At 48.3% G+C, this 19158-nt stretch overlaps 1 long non-coding RNA gene across 1 annotated transcript in view; it reads left to right on the top strand.

The window, feature by feature from the left end:
* LOC133212118 (uncharacterized) overlaps window positions 1–19158 on the top strand; it is a 77986-nt gene that overhangs the window by 53603 nt on the left and 5225 nt on the right. Inside the window, exon 2 of the long non-coding RNA XR_009725395.1 lies at window positions 13943–14029. This is a non-coding gene — a long non-coding RNA (uncharacterized LOC133212118). The remainder of the gene's footprint in view (window positions 1–13942; window positions 14030–19158) is intronic.

The following is a 19158-nucleotide window of genomic DNA, read 5'->3' as shown; positions in this document are numbered from 1 at the left end:
CAAAAAGGTTAAGGGGTTTTTGGAGCTGGTCCTCACGTTGGTGTTTCAGCATCTAACCAAGCACCTTGCTGTTTGGATGTGTGCATGTGTCCTCATTATGGTTTGTCTTCTTTTAATAGCTGGATCCTGTTATTGATGGGACACAATGTGGGTAGCACTGTGACAGTCAGGCTCTTTATTTGGATGTGTAACTCAAGGCACCACAGCTTTGGCCATGGATGCTTGGCCATGACCCATGTTATGCAGTCAGCAGAAATCTGAAGTGATGATGATGGGTATTTATTATTTGTGTTATGACATTTTCTAGAGACCCAGCTGATTGTTATGGACAATCCAGACATTGATGGTCTATGTGGGGAGCAGTGGAGTTTGCCTTTCTGCATCCATTGGCCAGACGAGGGGCAGGAAGGGAAGGGATGTTGGCAGAACCAGCCCCACATCAGACGTGTGGTCAGAGATGTGTGCATTTTAGGGAATGAGTCAAACATTCCTCTTTATAGCAAGGTGCCCAGGCAGGGAGTTTGGGGAGTTCATTATGGCCACAGGGAGAGGAGGTCCAGAGGTCAGCAGGGGTTAGCAACAGCTCTTGCCTCCTGGGCAGGGATCCCTGCAGGGTCCCCAGGCTCAGGCTGTGGGGTGAGACCCATCCTGCTCCACACTGCTGCCTGATCAGCTCTGTCCCAGCTGGTTGCTTTCACAAGAGTTATTTTCAACCAAGCAAGAGTATTAGGCAGCCAGATTAGGGTCTCAGGTTTGGCTATTGTATCTAGAGCAATTAAAGCAATTTAGTTCTGCAGATGTTATGGGAGAACAGCCTGTTGGCTTCATTCGGAGCTATGTTTGTGTAAGGAAGCCCAGGCTTGTGTGGGTAAGACTTGGTTTATCGCTTCTCTGGTCCTTGCATAAACACCTCATTGAGTCCTGTGTCTGCAGAGCAGTCGCAGCCCTGATCTCTTGCTGTTGTCTTTCTCTGGCCAGCACTGATGCTGGCTGTGGCGTTGCTGAGTTTGGGAGTGAATGTGAGAGTCATGAACTGGAGTTATGCTCTTCTGCTCCATCTCTGGAGAGGTTGTGTTGTCCACCAGCCATTTGCACGTTAATGCTAAATAATGAAACCCTGGAAGAGCATCTTCTTCTGACCTCCCTTTCAGTTGCAGGTCCTGTTTCTGAGGAGCCAATGGCCCTAAATCCCAGTGTAACCAGGTGCTTTTGTGTTGGACTGGCAGCCCACCTAAGAGCTACCTTGGCTTGGATTCAAGGTGCAACCGTTAGTTGCCCTAAAAGCCCAGGTTATTTCTAATAGCTGGGCAGCTGTGGACCAGTTAGGATGACAGTCCTCTAGCAGCATCCCACGTTCATGCTTTTCTGTACAGTGCTGCTGTAGAAATGCCTATGGTGGTTCTGAAGGAGGAAGAGGAGGAGCAGTGAGGAATGGACTAAGCCCATGTGCAGTCATCAAGCCTTAACTGGGCAGTATCTGGGGCAGAGCATGGGTTGGTCCTGTGTGCCGTTGCTTGGGTCTTGTGTGCCATCCCTTAGTTCCTGCATACCATTGCCACTCGCTGCTGCACCAGGGCTTTTGATGTATGGAAGAGAACCTATGGCCATGGATAATGCCTCTCCTTAAAACTAATCTCAGCACAGAGGTGGTGTCCCTGAACATACCTTCTGCTTTGGAGGAAGCCTGATTTCTCCCCTTGTTCTGGGGTATTCAGGCCTTTCAGACTGAGGTTTCAACCACCTCCTGAAGCCTTTCACATGCAGAGTGCTTGGGAGGTTGTTTTGGTTTCCCCAACGCACAGGGCTCTGTCTGCCTCTGCTTTGTCTGCCCCTCGGCTGCCCTCCCCAAGCCTGCCCCAGCCATGTGGCCAGGGATTCGTGCCTTGCTTGGAGTTCTCTCATTTAATTTTCATGCATCATTTATAGCTTGCTGCAGTGATTTCCTAACGTGAATGTCTGTAGTTAAGGCAGGAGGCCGGCTGCGTGCTGGCCATGCAGCTGTGACAGAATGGTTGCTCCCTGCCTTTGTCTTTATGTTCTGTACTTGGGGTGTGTTGGTGAGAAACCACTCCTGGACCAAACACTGGCTTATTTTTCCCTGGGAAACTTTGCTTTCCCGAGGAAAACAAAGGAAGAATCACCTTCCCTTCCCTGGGAATTGGAAAGCTTCCCACGTGCCACTTCTGCCCTTCCGATGGGCATTGTCATGGGGGAAAGCAGAGCAGGGAGACCTGCAGGTGACTCATTTAAGAGGAGTGCAGGGCTCTGATCCTATGAAATGTTGGTAATTCCTGAAGCCAAGCTGAAAACCAGGGGTTTATGCAGGAAACCTGCCTTTTGGGGTGGGCAACTGCACTCAACGGCCCTTGTTCTCCCCTCCTCAGGGCATGTTGTGTGGCATTCAGTGGGCAAAGATAGGCTTGGAGAGATGCTGGTTGAGAGGTTTGAAGGTATAGTTGAGAGCAGGCACCCTCCATTCCCTTTCTCTTTTCTTGGGCCAGTCTGTTCATTTGGCTGATTTATTTGATACATTTTAATAGGTTAGCTTAGGCACAAATGCAGTGTTTGCATTTCTGCTCTGGTTGCTTACATAGAAGTTGTTTGCTAGGCTGATGTGTATCGTGTCAGGCTAAAAATGATGAATGAGGAGAGGAGAATAAGCCCGTTCTTATTGGTTTCCATCTGGCTTGGCTGGCAGTGGTTGGACATGGCACAGGCACTGTGTCTGGTTTGAAAGGCCACATGTTCCCCGAGGTGATGGAGCAGCTGCAGAGATGGTCTTGAGCAAGGGTGGCCGACCAACCACTGTGGACCCCAAAACAAGGGCAATAGATGAGTGGACAAGTTTGATTTGTTGCTTTTATTGGGCCAGTTCAGAGGAAGTCCCACCCCTGGGGTCCATGGTGGAGGACACCTCTCAAAAGGAGTCTCTGCATGCTTGCTGGGCTGGAGCTCCAGTGAGGATGTGCAGAGCAGAGGATGGAGACATCCCTGTGAGCCAGGATGGAAACTGGAAGTGGTGGTTAGAATATGGTTTGCACCCAGGACAACACCTGGTTTAAATCCAGATATGCTGTAATGGCTTTGAAGGCAACACAGGGACTGTGCTTCTGCCATGGGACTTGGGAATGGGAATCCTTTGGGAAAGGGAAGAGGTTAACAAGTGCATCCAATCTCTGCTGGATGACATGCAGTAAAAGCTGGACTGGGATACAGAGCATAAAGCAGTGATAAGGAGACATGTTATGACCTTGTCTGCTGTTAGCAGCTTACACAGCCTGCCAAGGCAAAACCAGCCTGCATTATAAGGGCCATATGGTATTTTACTAACTCAGTGTATAAATCCCTAATACAATTAGAAGATCCAACTTCCATGCTGAATTAGAGCTTTTGTGCTGCTTTATCTGGAGGAATTTCTGCATCACCCAAGATGGTTAATATCAGGAAGGAGGAAAATGTGTATGGATGGAAAGGGGCAGGGATCCATCAGCCTCCTGGGTGGAGCATCCCTTTTGCTGTGAGAAATCCTTCCTCTGGCTTTACATTCCCTTGGGAGCTGCCTGGGGCTGGCCCTGGGTGCTGGCTTTCCCATGGCACAGCAGCAGATGTCTGTTTTATCAGAGAGGGTTTGGGCAGGATTCCTGGGCAGGATTCCTATGGGAAGCCAACAGGAGCTATTGCTGCCAGGATAGGGTTGGGAGAAAAGAAGCAGCTTTGTAGTCTCAGCTTCCTCTTCCCTCTTGGGTTTTGTCTGGATCAGACATGTGAGTGCAGGAGGGAAAGGGGTGCCCCCTGAGCATGGGGATGGCTCTGAGCATCCCCAGCTCCAAAGGTCCAGAGCGTGGTGATGGGCATTGAAAGGAGATACCAGGGCAATTGTCAAGTGGATTTGGGGTGTCTGGCTAAAGGCAGAGATGTTGCTAAATGTTGGTGAAAAATGTACCAATTTGGACTATTTTTTGGAGAGGTTTGGACCCCTGAGCACCAGAACCCTTGCAAAAGGTGACTGAAAATGTGGGTGCTCACAGCTCTTGCATGGGAAAGACATGAAGCCACCATGCTTTCTTCTGCCCTGAGCACTGCAGGTGAAGGAGGAAATGCTGGGCTTCAGGTCCTTTGCTTGGTTCTCTGGGACCCTTGGTGGGATGTCTCATTTCCTGGACTTGATCTTAAAGGTCTTTTCCAAGCTACTTGATTCCATGACTGTAGCAGTCTTCACGTGCTATGATCATCCCTCTGAGTAAAGACCCTTCCTTGGCTTTATGCACCTTTTTTCTTGCCTGTCTTGGCTTAGACAGGTTTATCACCATGGTGTTATCAATGCCTTCTCCATTGGTTGCTGGAAAGGCCTCCAGGAACATACAAATTTCCCTCTTTATTCCAGTATATGAAAGCCTCCAAGATCACTTTATTTCAAAGGAGAAAGGAAATGACCACCTTTTACTGTACTACAGGGGGACGTGGCTGTGTTTCATGATACCAGTATTTAGGGATGGCCTCGAAGCAGGCTGGGACATGCTCTCCTTTTCCCTCCAGCTATTGCATGTCATTTCTTCCTGCCTCAGTTTCTTCCTTTCATAGAGGCAGTGTGTCCTGCCCTGCTTGGTGCTTCTCATGAAAGGGTACTATTGCTTTTAATTTCTTTGCTATAAAATGGCAGCAGCCTCATTATCCATGTTGGATGGAACATGGCTTTTGTCTGCATGGTTATAGCTGTTTAATCTGACCAGATGTCTTGTATGACTACACAAAGCCTGGCTTTTGGCTGTGCCACCTCTCTTCTTCATACGTACCTATTTTTAGGTGGTTACCATCAGTTTTAGAGCTGATGGAGGGAAGTGCCATGGGGTGATGCATGTGAATAAGAAATATGCCTTTAGCAAGAGACGGATCCTGCAGGTGGTACAGCCCAGTGAGTCCCATGTCCCCATGTCCCTGCTACCAGCAGTGATGGGCTCATCTCACTGGGATGGGAGCTGCTGTCTCCATCATCATCTGGGTGCCCGTGGCAGCCCATATTGGGGTGGAGCATGGGCAATGGCAGGCCACTTCCTCCATCTCCCTGCAGCTCCATGTGCAGCAGCTCCCAGATGCACATGATGGATTAGGGGCAGTGACTTCTCTCTTGCTGTGACCATCTGGCAGCAGGTTCCTGTGCACAACTTGCATTGGCTTTGGTGGCTGAATGGCACTGATGTGTTGGTTACCTGAAGTTCTAATTGAGATGAAACTCAATTTGTTGGGCCTTCCTACAGTAATTACTGCTTGCTCAGAGCTTCGCTTCTCTGAGCCTGGAGTCAGGCTGCTTTGCTTACTTACTTTTACTTGAAGAATTGAAGGCGCTGTTGCAACCCTGGAGCACTTTTAACATGAGCACCATCAGGGATGAAAATGTTGGAACCTCCTTCAGTGAAATGGCCAATACAGGGGCAATAAATTCAGAGGAAATGGACATTATCTGCTGATTGACCTTCTTGGTACGTTAAACAGCTTTTGCTTTTGCCTTGAGGCATCTGGCTGCCTGACATGGCCAATTATCCTATGATAACATCAACTTCATTGGGTCTTATTGCTTCATTATGAAACTGCTTTAGCTGATAATGCGTTGTGATTAGCAGGCAAACGTTCTTGGGAAGGGAGATTACTCCTCGCCCACCGTTTGGCTTCAGAGCAGCGCAGTTTGCCTGCAGTGCAGAAGGCAGTGATGTAGGGAAGGTCCTTTCCTGCTCTCGGGACCAGCTCATGTGGCTCTGGCAGCAGTGATGCTGCTTCCCCTGCTTTCCCCTCCAAGTCTCCTGTGACCTTATGGATCTAGGTCTTATGGTTTTAGTTAGGGCAGGAAAAGTGCCAGCATGGAGCTGCTATGGGGGGGGAACAAAAGTATTTGCTTGTCTGGAGCACCAAGTCAGAGCTGTGCATAATGCTTTGTACTGTGATGAGACCTGGCACGGCCCTCCCTTTCCATCCACATCACTAGAAGGAAGGAGGACCTCTCTTCAAAAGCTCTTCATTCTTCCACTTATCTTCTCATCCTGGCCCATGGTGGGGCAAAGGTTATGGGCATGGCAGTGATTGGTGCTGTGAAGAAGGAAGCGCTGCATGTCAGAAGCCTGTTTCCTTTGCATGTTCCTAAGATGATGCCAATGCTTGGAGTTCTGCTGTGAACCCACTGGGGTTTTGCTCAGTGCCCCATTCCTGGAGTCCTGTGGGCATGAGAGGCTCCCCTTTTCCATTGAAAAATAGAGAATAATCCTTGGGGAGGGTGAAAAACATGAAAATACTGATTATCTTTTGCAAATCATTTTGTATTGGGAGCAGCCAAGTGGAGGGCTCTGGTGGAGGAGCAGCTTCTGTAAGGGAGTAGTAGGGACACCATCTCCCTCTACCACCCGCTGCCAGCACACCAGCATGTTATGGGGTTCAGCATCCATGTGGGTAAGTTACAGGGTCCAAAGTGTGCAGGCATGCTGCCTGTGAGAGTCAACAGAGGGATTGTGGGGGACCAAACTGCTTTACACAGTGAATATAATGCAGGTGTGTGTCTGCTGGGGCATCCTCCTTGTGCACATGGGACCTGCTTGTGTACACGGAGTCACCAGAGGGCAGGGTCCTGGCAGCACCCATCCTGCAGGCAGAGCCGTTGTGCAGCTGGGGCTTTGTCTGTGGCTGGAGGACAGCGAGGGTGCAGATGGGAGCAGATGAGGAGGGGAGATCAGAGGCTTAAGGAAGCCAAGGGGAAAACACCCAGGCCTGGAGCAGCTGAAGAGGGAAGATCAGAGCCTTGGAGCAGCTGCAGGGGAGATTGGATTAGTGCTTGGGAGATCAGAAGCCTGGAGTGATGGGAGGGAGGATCAGACAGGTAAGGAGCGAGGAGATCAGAAACCCCACTAGCCCATGGAGGTGTTCAGGTGGGATGGGACAGCTTAGACCAGGCAGGGCGAGGGGTTTGTTGGTGCTGCATGCATCTGCTGAGCTTTAGTGTGTGCTGGGTTTGCATTCCCCTGTGATCGCAGCACAACGGCAGGAGATCCCACTGTACCGAGTGCAGCGTGGGGGATAACAGCGGCTCTTCCCAGGGACGGCATCTGGGTGAGTGGCTGCTTGCAGCAGGGAGGCACCGCAGCAATCACGCTGTGTTTCAGTCCAGTGTTCCCAAGGGTTGCTAAAACCCTGCAGTCCCTGCTAAGCCCCCAGCTGCACCCCTGCCAAACGCTCCTTCCCACTTGCAGGCACCATGCACTACAGGCTGTGTTTGGCTAAATAGAGCCTCGACATCCTACTCTTGCCCATCCAAGCGTGGAAATGCAGCACAGCAATCATAAGGGAGAAGGAGCTGTTTAAGACAGATAACTGATGAAACAGTGGCTGCGCTGTTTCAGCTCACACGTGGCTGTGGATGTGGCCCACCAGCATCACTGTGCTCTGATCTCTGCACCTCTACCTGGAGGACCAGCTCCAGACAAACACCCCTGTTAATCTGTGCAGCCCCAGCCCATGGAGAGCATCCCTTCAGGACCTGGGTTGGTGCAGAGGGAGGTGAGATGTGTCTGGTGGGGGGGACAAAGGCCCTGGGGGTGGTGGGCTCCTGCCAGGCAGCTGAGCAGTGCTCAGGAGGTTTGTGCTTCTCCTCCTTGTTTTCCCAAAGGAGAAATAGGAGTGAAGATGGAAGGAACAGCTTTCTAGAGAAGAGAGCACCAATCACTTCTCTGGCATGTGCTGTCCTCACAGTAGTTGCCTATTAATATTCCCATCCTCATGCTTCTTCCCCTCCTTCTCTCAATTGATGCAGCTTTGCTTCCCAAGCCTGCTTGCTGTAGTGGCAATGCCTCAATGATGGTGTGTCGGGACACCCGGCATGGGAAAGACTGGGGATCACTCAGCCGTGTCCCTAAACACACTGAGCCCAGGCTGGGTATTGATTAAAGGGATGGAGCTCTGCCTGCTCCCATCTTTGGAAGTGCCATCTTGGACCATGTGGACCTCTGCTGCTGCAGCTCGTAGGGACAGTCTCTGCTGGGCTCCTGCCAGCCCAGCATTTGGTGTCCTGCAGGTGCTGGGGAGAGCCATGGGTGGCTGGATGGAGGCAGCTTTATGGAGCATGGCTAATTGTTTCGTTGTGCCTTTCAGGCCCTGAAGGTGGGCTCCAGCTCTGAGGATGCAGGGTCCAAAGAGAAGGGGACAGGACCATTCAGAGCAGTCTTTGGTATGGTTTTGCTATCATAAGCAAGATGTGGATGACCCTTGTATGGCATTTCCTGATGTTTTCCTATCTTCTCACCCACTTGCTTCTGTTTCCAGCTGGGGTTTGTTATTTTCTGTGCCCAGTGGTGATGCAGGGCACTGCAGCAGGAGCTGAGCATCCCTGCACTGATATCAGCCTCGCTGCCGTGAGGTGCATTGGAGCCAGTGAAACATGGTCCCTCTGGACCTGCTCCATCCCAGCTCAACCTGGCCGTTCAGGGTGGCCTCCTCTGCAGCCCTGGTTACAACTTATCTACCCCGTGGGAGGTGTAAAAGGGAACGTACACATTGGCACATGGCAAAATACAGAGGTGATGGATGCTGCAGTTTCAAGGATGTTCTCATTGTTCAGTCAAAATGCAGATAGGAGAGAAGGGAAAATAAGTATTTATGCACAGCTGATTTCAGAGGCACAAATAGAGGAAAGGAAGGTGTTTTGCTTGAGTGAGGATGGCAGAGGTTTGGCCATATTGGGTCCAGCATCTGAAAAGCTAAGCTTAAAAGAGCCCATAGGAAGTGTTCAAGGCCAGGTTGGATGGGGTTTGGAGCAACCTGCTCTAGTGGAAGGTGTCCCTGAATGAGCTTTAAGGTGCCTCCCAACCCAAGCCTTTCTATGATTCTATGGTGCCAGCACCACATCTGGCATCTCACATACCCTGAGAGCCTCACATGCAGGATGCTGAGTGTCTCCCTGCTCTGGTGGCATGCAGAGCTCCAGTCCACACACACAGAATTCCTAAAGCCGCAGTGGATCCTGCCCTATGGAGCTGCATTTGGCAGCTGCTGGTGCTTGGGATGTGCCTGGAAGGTGGTGCAAATGGAAAGCTAAGACAGCCTCTTGCAGAAAGGTGACAGCTGAGAAAGCGGAAACCTGTAAAACCTTTGAGCCATGTTATTTGCTAAGCTGATATAAAATAGAGTGCATAAATCTGTGAGCAGGGGAAATCCCTGCTGTATTCGCAGGGGCTGCTCACTGTTCCGGAGTTAAGTAAATATAGTTCAGCACAAAAACAGTTTAAAGGGAATTTGAGAACATAATGAAGCTTGGAGAATTAGCTGAATAGGATTCATTTGAGATTACAAAACCACAGTGTAATATAATGTTTAAATACCAATGTGGCTTCAATATTGCATAAAATATCTAAATAGAGATAAAACCTTCTCTGTCCTACATCAGCTGGTAATCTTATTACTGAATTAATATAGCCATGTACGTTGTGATCACCATTTTCCACCTAGCTTGACAGGCTAGGCAAAGGAATAAGACAACAACAGCAAAGGAACTCCTGTTGGGGTTGAAGCTCACCCAGCTGCAAAGCAAACTCTGATGACCCAGGCTACACCATGCTGCCAGAATGCTGCTGCCCCAGCATTGGATGGGGCAGGAAAGAGGCCTTGATTCTGGAGCAGCTCAAGAGGTTGGGAGGATGCTTCATGCTCATGGGAAGACTTTGTGACTTGGCCAGGTTGGACTGGGCTTGGAGCAGCCTGCTCTAGTGGAAGGTGGCCATACCCATGACAGGGGTTGGAACTGGATAAGCTTTGAGGTCCCTTCCAGCACAAACCATCCTGGGATTCTCTCCATGTTCAGAGCCACAATGATTTGCTCAGCTTTGAATCATAGAAAGGTTTCTCCACATGTTTTGAACTCTGGAATAACGCTGCTCACCAAACCTAATACCTTAAAAGGCCTCTTTTATGTGACTATTACTTTGGTGACCAAAGTGCCAGGGTTTTACAAGAGCTGCTTACCCTTTGATAACACAAAATCAGTGAATCTATGCTGACAGCTTCAGATGCTGCAGAAACCTGAGCAACCTTTCACCAGCATATGTTGCTTGCTGGATCCTTTCTTAAGAACAAACCGCAGAAGCATCTTTAGTAATTTAATGAGCAATAAAGAAGACTATAAAAAAACAAGGATAATTAAATGCAATGACAGATTTTAGCACCCTAAATGGTTACCAGAAGTGCTTAATCAAAACTAAGGTTTGTGCTAGGCAGAATGAATAGCTCTTTGTTGCCCCATAATAGAAAACACTTAAACTGCAAAGGCAGATTTGGGATAGCATTGGAATGACAGAAGCATTAAAAATCATCACAGCCTGCCTCCCGATGCCCCTCTAATGCTTGAGGAAAACAAATAAACCACAGCAAGAATAGGGAGCTGTTTAATCTATTGCTTTGATCTTTGTTCCACCTTTTGCAAGTATTTATGAAGGGTACTTTTGGCTTGTGATTTTCTGATTTGGAAGAGGAGCAAAGAGATTGACAGTGGTAAAGGTTAGTCGGTGATGTGAGGTTTGATGCCTTTTTTTCCCTCTTTAAGCCTACTGTTGTGGGAGGTAAACCCTAGAGCATGGAACACTGGCTACCTCGGCAGGATGAAGGGTGATGTGCGTGTGTGCTGTCAGGATGGAGTGTACGCGCATTCCAGCCTCGCTGCCACTTACATTTCAACAGCACAAATAGGAAACTAAGGAAGGCACCAGCATGGACACAGATTTCTCCTTAATACAATAGTCTTTAGGAGAACTTGTGGATTAATTACACATTTTCATGCAATAACATGCTGCTAATTGTTTACACTGAGTCGCATTTGCTTATGTAAGTGGTCTTAATGAGAAAATCCTGTAGTGTATAATTGTGATGGAGAATTAAATAAACAGGGAAATGTGGAGGATGTCAAGGCAACCCTGTGCAGATGATGATCTGGTGTGATTCAGGGTGACCTAATCCGTTAATTCAGGCACTAATATCTCAGATACATCACAGAATGAATGAATCATTGTAGAACGGTTTGTGTTGGAAGCGACCTTAGAGCTCATCCAGCTCCAACCCTGGCAGGGACACCTTCCACTAGAGCAGGTTGCTCCAAGCCCCTGTGTCCAGCCTGGCCTTGAACACTGCCAGGGATGGGGCAGCAAGTACTCGAAACACATGGGCTGTAATTCTAACAGTTAATAGCCTGATCCTGCCCTCCCAAAGCCTCCCTAAGACCCAGGAGGGAAGGGATGAGGATGCATGGGTGCCTGACTCTGGGTCTCTGCTGATGGGACCACAGTAGCTCAGCTAAGGTGGTACCTGGGTGAACACAGCATTTGTGGCCAGAGTCATTTGCCTGTTGTTGGTTGCTGGAAATGTGTAAAGCTCAGTGGAAAATCATGACTTTGGAGATGTCTTTGAGCAAATAACCATGGCAGAGCTTCAGTGTGTAAAGGAGGAGTGTGAACAGCCTTGCCTGCAGGTACTGACGCGCTCAGCGCTGTGGTTGGTGTGAGGTGTGAAGCGGATGGCGTTCCTCAGTCAAATGCTATCACTTGATGGTTTCAGTGAACAAAAGTACCCCAGCAAGAAGGAAGCCGAAGGCAAACTCTGTGTGTGCCATCGGAGAGGTGTTTGTGCTCAGTTCCCCTTTACAGCTCACTTTGGGTTAGTTACCACAGGGTGCAGGAGTCTTCTTGAAGCAAGTTGGTGTACTGCTGTAGACGACATCAGCAGGGCCTGTTAAATGGAGACAGACCTAGAGAAATGCATGTTAAAAATAGAGAGCAGCCTGTTTTGCCTCAGAAGGGGCAGGTGTCAATGGGAGAGGTAGTTTCTCCATAGGGAATGTCTCTGTGCAGCTGTTGGCATGGAAAGCCAGGATGGACCCTTTCACTGCTCCAGTTCATGGCTACCTCGCCCCATGGATGAAGCTCTTTATCCTCCTTGCCATGTGGGACTTGTCCTGGCTTTTACCCTGAGGATGCTGCCACACATTCAACATGTGTAGGGTTCCCAAATCTGGTTCCCATCACCCCAGGGGGCAAGATCCCTGGTTGTGGAACCCTTCTTCTTCCGCAGGGAATGGTGTTTCAATGTATTATATATCTAGAAGAGTTGTATCCTCGATCACTATCACTGATAAGAATCTATACATATTTAAAGATGGAAAAACTCCAGATTTCCTTCTTTCTTTTTTTTTTTCTTCATTTTACTTGCTGGGATTCAGATACTATTTTCTAAAGAGCATCTGCTCCTGCTGCTATGTAAAGATTGACAATCTGGAGCATCATAAAGCAAATGTATTTGAAATATTTGCTCAGTCAAGTCTCAGAGGCACTAGGCTGTCCAAAAGTGTTAATGCAGGCTGGAGCTAAAGGAGCCATTGCAGGTCCAACAGACATATTCGTTCTGAAAGGTGTTTCTTTGAGCATTAAGCCTTTCTCATGCTATATGCTGTTTGCACTCTTTTGTCTTACAAACCTTTTAAAACTTATCCCAGGACACTTCAAGTTGCTTTTTTTTGGGGTGGTTTGGGGTTTTTTTTGTCACTGTTTTCTGTCTTAGCTCAGAGAACTAAGAACTGATGAAGGGCTGGGTGTGCATTTCCAAATCCCTCTAGGATGGTTTTAGAAAAGATGATATGGAAAGAGGAAAACCAAAAGCACATGTTGCCAAATGTGTATATATTGTACATTGTGTTTTGTATGGTTAAAGTGGCAGCTTTGAGTGTATTTTCAAGACGTAGAGGGAGTACTCTAAATGAATCATAGAATCTCAGACTGGTTTGGGTTGGAAGAGACCTTAAAGCTCATCCAGTTCCAACCCCCTGCCATGGGCAGGGATGCCTCACAGTAGACCCGGTCACCCAAGGCTCTGTCCAACCTGGCCTTGAACACTGCCAGGGATGTCACAAATATACTCAACAAAAGGAAGAAACCTGGTTTCTTAGGATGGTACTTGAGAGATGAATTATGACATTGTCTTTGAGATTTGTTCTGGGCCATATATTAGTATCTCCACTTTTAGGGTCAAAAAACCATGATTTGGAGAACCAAAAAAGCCAGAAACTTTAACACAGGACTAAATATGTTCTTCAGAAAGAGCTGTGTGATTTCTGAGCTTCACTCATGAATCAGGAGATGGGAACTTGCGTTCCCAAGGTATCATTCCCCCCAGCATCCCTGGCTCTCTCATGCACGTCAGGCAGTGGCTGCTGCAGACAGGGAAAGATGGGATCTGCTTCCATGGCCTGTTGTTTAAGAGGGAAAATCTCAGCCTCGAGCATGTCAGCTCACGTCTGAGAGGACCTGGAGGAGCTGACACGGAAAGACTGCCTGCTCGTTGTCTGCTCTATAAATAGTGCCATTAAATCTGACTTTTAAAAGCACTGAAATGTCCTGAGATGAGATACGCAGCCAGGAAGCATTTATGGCTGGGATGCATCTGCCTACCAAGGTGAAATGCTGGAGCATTTGCTGCTCAGCTGCTCTGAGGTTACCATAAAGCCCTGAGAAATGACAAAACCCTAATCCCTGTAATGGGTCTTCTGCCTGTCTGCTGCCTGGGTGGTGGGACAGCACAGGGAGGGATGGAGATGTGGATATGCTCTACATCTGGGCTGTATCTTCACCTCTTAGGCCTGCCAGAAGTTGGTGTATCCACACTAATCAGCAACACCTTGGTTTAATATCCACTGAAACAGGTTTCCCATGCTTTACATATAAAATGCTATATCAATAACATATTAATCTTGAGCCAAGACTATTTGGGCAGGAAGATGCTAACCAAGCGTGACCAAATCCATGTGAATAGGAAGTGTTTGCTTGAAGGAATTAAAGCAAATCTGAAATAGTGAAGTTCACTGATTAGGAGCATTATTACATGTCTCTGGTGGTGAAACAGCAAGTGGCAATTTCTGCTCCTTTCTTCATAGGCCCCACATTACCTTGAGGGGACTGGGAGGATTCATACACTGAAGGTAACCAGACGGAGGATGCAGAGAACTTCAGCTGCAATCAAGGTACCTGTGAGTGATTGAGTTATTCATTTGTGTAAATATAAAATCATATATAAAATATATATATTAAATATAAAACATACATAAATATTTTCTATTTAAATAAACATGAGAGCAGTGCATATACATCATATTTCAACTAGAGGTGGTGCTGTCTGTTTGGAGCTGGCAGTTTGCTTTCCAACTTCTTTGCACCTTGCTTTTCTCAGACTTGTGCTTTGAGTATTTAGAGCTGCAGGACCAAGTCCTTTGCTTCTTTTCTAACAAACACCCCTGCATGGGATGGAAAAAAGATGTAAGAGAGAAAGATGGCCCTGTTAATGCTCATCCCTTCCCTTTTAAAACAGAAAAGTCTGGGATTTGCTTCTAAGGAAAGATGCTAATAGACTGGGAATGATCATATACCCCTTTCTGAGGGTAAACAGTTTCTTGATCTTCACCTGGAATTCTCCTTTATCCCACTCTTTTGCATTGCTTTTCTCTCGTGGTGAATATATATGGGTTTTGGTGTTTGTCTCCTTTGAACTGAGCTCATGAGGGGTTGTCAGAGGCTGGTTTTGTCCCAAAGGGTTCTAGGGGGATGAGTGTGAGGCTATGGGTGCTACAGCAGCCCTGTCCCCACAACAGAGCTGTGATGGGGCACCGGCCAGAGGAGCTGAGCAAGGGGGTTTGTGTGTCCATGTGGGCATAGGAGATGGAGATGGAGCTGCTGGTGCCCCACTGCTCTCCCAGGGCAGCCTTGAGAAGCACAGACACAGCCTGATGTGGCTCTGGTTGTCCCAGCACAGTGTCATCACTCCCTGCCCCATCGCTGATGCAAGTCAGCAGCACAGAGGGATGAGCTTGGGCTGGTCGCAGCCCCATTGCCCACTCCTACCTGAAAGGTGGCTGTTCCCATGCTTGCAAGGCCTCATAAACAGAGGGGGCAAAACTATTTCTTTCCTTTCTCTTCCTGTGCTGCTTCTGGAGGCCAATTTCTCCAGCAGTTGGCTCCTCCTGATCCCCTCTTTCCCTGCTCCTCTGGCAACCATGTGGCTTTACAATGAAAAAACCCCCAAAAGCAGTCCCCAGGTAACTATTTGCTATAAGCAAACCATGGGGCTTTAATGGACTTACCTCAGCCCTGCTAGTAAATAATTTATAGAAGACAGTAAATAAAATATGTTTGTCTTCTTAAAATAAAGAGGAGTTGTCAGCCAGCAAACACCCACTGGGGAGGACTTAACCCACAACTTGTCCCACCATAGAGATCCTGGTCAGGAATGGGACCTGCTGGGGGAAGCATCCAAGCCCTGAAGAGTTTGGCTTGGTGGGAATGGGGTTTAGAAAGGCTGTGCTGCTGGGTGTGTGCATGCATCCATCCATCCATCCATCCATCCATCCATCCATCCATCCATCCATCCATCATCTGTCTGTCCATTCAATGTGGCATTTCCGAGGTTGCCTCCTCAAATCCTTAACCATGAAACCCAAGTCCTCACCACTTGACCTGAATTTCCGAGGCACCCACTGCAGCCCCACAGTGTCACTGAGCCCCAATTTAAACCCAACCTCTGTCACTAATGGCATTAACAGGAGCTGTGGGGCTGGTGGCAGCTCGGAGGGCTGCAGAGGGATGCTCAGAGAGGGATGCAGGATGCCTGCGGGGAGAGTGCAAGGTACTCAAAGGCAATGGATGGATGGATGGATGGATGGATGGATGGATGGATGGATACCCGAGGAGGCACCAGCATGCACAGAGATGGGTGCAGGGCCACAGCCAGTCCCCCGCTGGCGTGGGGGGAAGTTTGGGCTGGGGAAGGCGGCGGCAGAGATTTACGATGCGGGAGGACAGAGCGTGAAAGCAGTATATCATCATCAGGTTGGGCTGAAAGAAAGAAAACATATCTCCAACAAAAAGCGGGGCTTCGCAATTCAGCTGCGTTGTTAGGACAACGCAAACTATCCTTGAAATGATTAGTTCCACTTCAAAGGCATTTACATTCAACAGGGGCAGACGCAGCCTCTTTTTATGTCGCCAGAGGAGGAGGGAGGAAAAAAATCATAATAATAGAAAAAAAATTAAAGCCAAGGAGGAGGTGGGGAGGTTTTGTGCTAAGGAGAGTCATATGTTTGCTGCTCCTATTTATTTTGCCTCATTCAGGGAACACTTGTATAAGATAAACAGGGAACAGGACAACCGCAGGGCTCCGGGGCTGCTGGCTGGGATGGTGAGCAGAGTGGTCCAGGCAGGCTGCACTCGGTGTTGCCCACCCCTTAAAATGGGAATGGAAAAGGCAACAGTTAAAAAAGAAGAGAGAAAAAGGCAACCCCCCCCCCACCTCCCCGACCTCAAGAGCTGGCTCTGCCGGGACATCCATTATTAACTTGAGGAAGCGTGACATACGTTTGGTTAGATCACAAAGACTCAGGGTATCCTGATGGAGTTTGGGAAGGATTTGAAGCCTGAGGTGTCTCCACGCTGCCCGGGATTGAGGTCCCATGGAATAGCCTGGGCTGGGATAAAGTTTTTACACCTTAAATCATGCACCTAAACCGCTTCCTAGCGGCCTCCGCATGGGAAAACACCATTTGGTGTGTTCCAGGTTATCCTGATTGAGCATGAAGGAGGAAAAAGATGTTGCGATTAACCCAGAGGCAACATTTACCAGATTCCTATCGCTTTCCCAAACCCTAACCCATCTCCTTTTCCCCTCATCAGTTTTTACATCTGAATGAACCTAGTCTGATTTCAAAGGGCATCACTTATTTTAGCTCCCACATTATCTAATGGGGTAACGGTGTTCCCATCGTGCCTAGTGTTGGAAGTCAAAAAGCAAGCATCAGAACATTAAAATGCAAAGTATGGAGCCCTTCTAGAGTTACCTGTGCTGATGGAGGAGTTCTCCATCACCTGAAATGCATTGCACCAGCACATGCATTGCATTAATGGGAAGCTTTGCTTTGTCCCTCTGTCCCCAGTTTCTACCTGACATTTTGCAGCTCATCCTTGCATTATTCCTCATCATTCCATAGGGGAAGAAAACTGAAGTGGTCAAAGATCCTGGGCAACAGTTTCCTGAAATATTTTGTCTCCCACAGCTATCTCAACACATATGAACTGAATTATTCTCAATACTGGCGCTGATCAAAACTCTTCCTTTCAAGTCCCTTTTGTGGGGAGGTTAACGCTTTGCACATTTGAAACCTAACAACTATAGCTGGGCTTTTTGAAAAGCATTTCTAAAGGTGTTGTGAACATTCTAATGCCTGCACCCACAAACTCTCTGCTTCAGCCCTATTGCAAAGCCAGGCATGAGGATGACCCCAGCTTTATGAAATAAAGAGCAGTGTGCAAGTTAGTGTTTGGGAATGAAATCCTTATTCAAGCTGTAGCTGAAGTCGAGGTTTAACTGCTCCTTGGTTTAGGTTATAAACATGTATGTGAGACATTCCTGATTAATCCAAGAAGTTCTCTTCCCTTTTCCCCCCCCTTTTCACTATCTCCCACTCCTTTTTCATCAACCTTTTTCTCCCTGGCATGGGAATGAGGAGAGCTGGAGAAGTCAGCGCTCCCTTTTGGTTACTTTCACGCAGGTTTTGGTCACCTCAGGTATGTTGTTTGCTCTGAAGAACTGTGGCCCTATGAGGAGCAGTCTGGTGCTGAGTCTTGTTCGGATGATGTGGGTTGAGGAATTGTGTGCTGCAGCAACCAGAGTATGAAGATTAGAAATGAACTTGGCTCTGATATCCACTCTTATGGTGGTGTTGGTTGCGTGGCCTAACATGCAGTAGCATTAGAAAGAGAGTGGTAATGCTGTCTTATTTTAGAGAGCAAATGTCCAAGCATTGGTACTGTGGAAAAAGAAAGAAATAAAACTAGAAAACTAATAATAAAAAGGAGATAATCTTGAGAATGAATGAAAGGGAGATAATCTGGAATGAAAGTCAGATGGGACAAGAGGGGAGGAAGGGGAAACAGTTGGCTGCTGCCTGTGCAAGGGGCACTGGAGCACAGAGATGAAGCTATGAGCACTGCCAGCCTGAGACCCCTTAGCCAGCGGTGTTAGTTTTCATTCCTAAAGATAAAGAAATGTTTTCAGTCAGGAAAAAAAAAAGCTTTTTTTATTGAATTCCCTGCGAGTTCATACTTGAAAAATGTGGTTTCCATTTCTGACTTTCTTGGTTTATGAAACACTAGAAACACGAGAGCTTTTCAAATCTCCCCAAGAACGAGGGAAGTTATGCAGTTGTTCTGTCATTTACTCCATCATTTCAGAGCTGCTGTCAGGAAACGAAAGCTGATGCATGTCTGAGCTCCACAGCATCTTCTCATGTGGACCTTTCCCTTTCAGTGTTATTGTGCCACCCTGTTCCTGAAAGATTGGCAAGGATGGTGGGGCCATAGAGGGACAAGAGCATCTCTCCCCAGTTTGGTTGGGTGCTTGTGAGGAGAAACACACCAAGCAGAGAGGGATTTTCAGGCTGTTTTGTGATGCTCTGGGCTCAAGGGGTGAGACTGAGTGAGGCTGCAGCACCTTGTGTTCTCTGGGCTCATTTTGGTTTGTTTGCTTGGATGCTGCATGCTGGCGTTAACTGGGACTGGCTTTTGGTTCTGGTGGCTCTGGCATCATCCAAGGTGTGTTTTTGGGAACAGGAATGAGGAGTATGGCTGGTGGCGAGAAATGCACCCAGTTACTCCAAGTCCCTTTGCAGATGCACTGATTGCGGCCTCACCAGTAGCGATGCGAAACTTGGGTGAGCAGGAAACCCCTCTTGGGTTTGGGGGTTCACCCAGAGGCCTGATGCTCTGCTCTGGTGCCCTTGCATGGTGCGTGCAGAGAGGAGCAGCCCGGAGCACAGAGGGGGAGCGGGCCAGGTGAGGAGCGCCCTTCCCCATGTGGTCTCTTCCCCCCTTGTTATCCCCTTGTCTTTGCCTTGCGCTGATTTCTGTGCGCTGCTGTCTCCCTCCCTCCCTCCCGCTTGTCTGCGCGGCTCCTCTCCCATCCTTGTCTCGCTCCACCCTCCGTCTCTCCTGCCTGGATGCCCCCCTCCCCTTTTGTCCTGCTCTGCTGCTCGGCATCTCTTTTGTGTGCTAATAGCAGCGGCTGCCACCGGCTCAAAGGATCCCGATGCCGCTGCTATCGCTCCCC

This window comes from Neopsephotus bourkii, unplaced genomic scaffold (genome assembly GCF_033783945.1).
Source record: "Neopsephotus bourkii isolate Nb327-2 ecotype Australia unplaced genomic scaffold, CSIRO-AGI_Nbou_v1 NB_668, whole genome shotgun sequence".
In the NCBI taxonomy this organism is placed as follows: domain Eukaryota; kingdom Metazoa; phylum Chordata; class Aves; order Psittaciformes; family Psittacidae; genus Neopsephotus; species Neopsephotus bourkii.
Note: the sequence above shows the minus strand (reverse complement) of the source record. Positions and strands in the feature narration are given on the sequence as shown.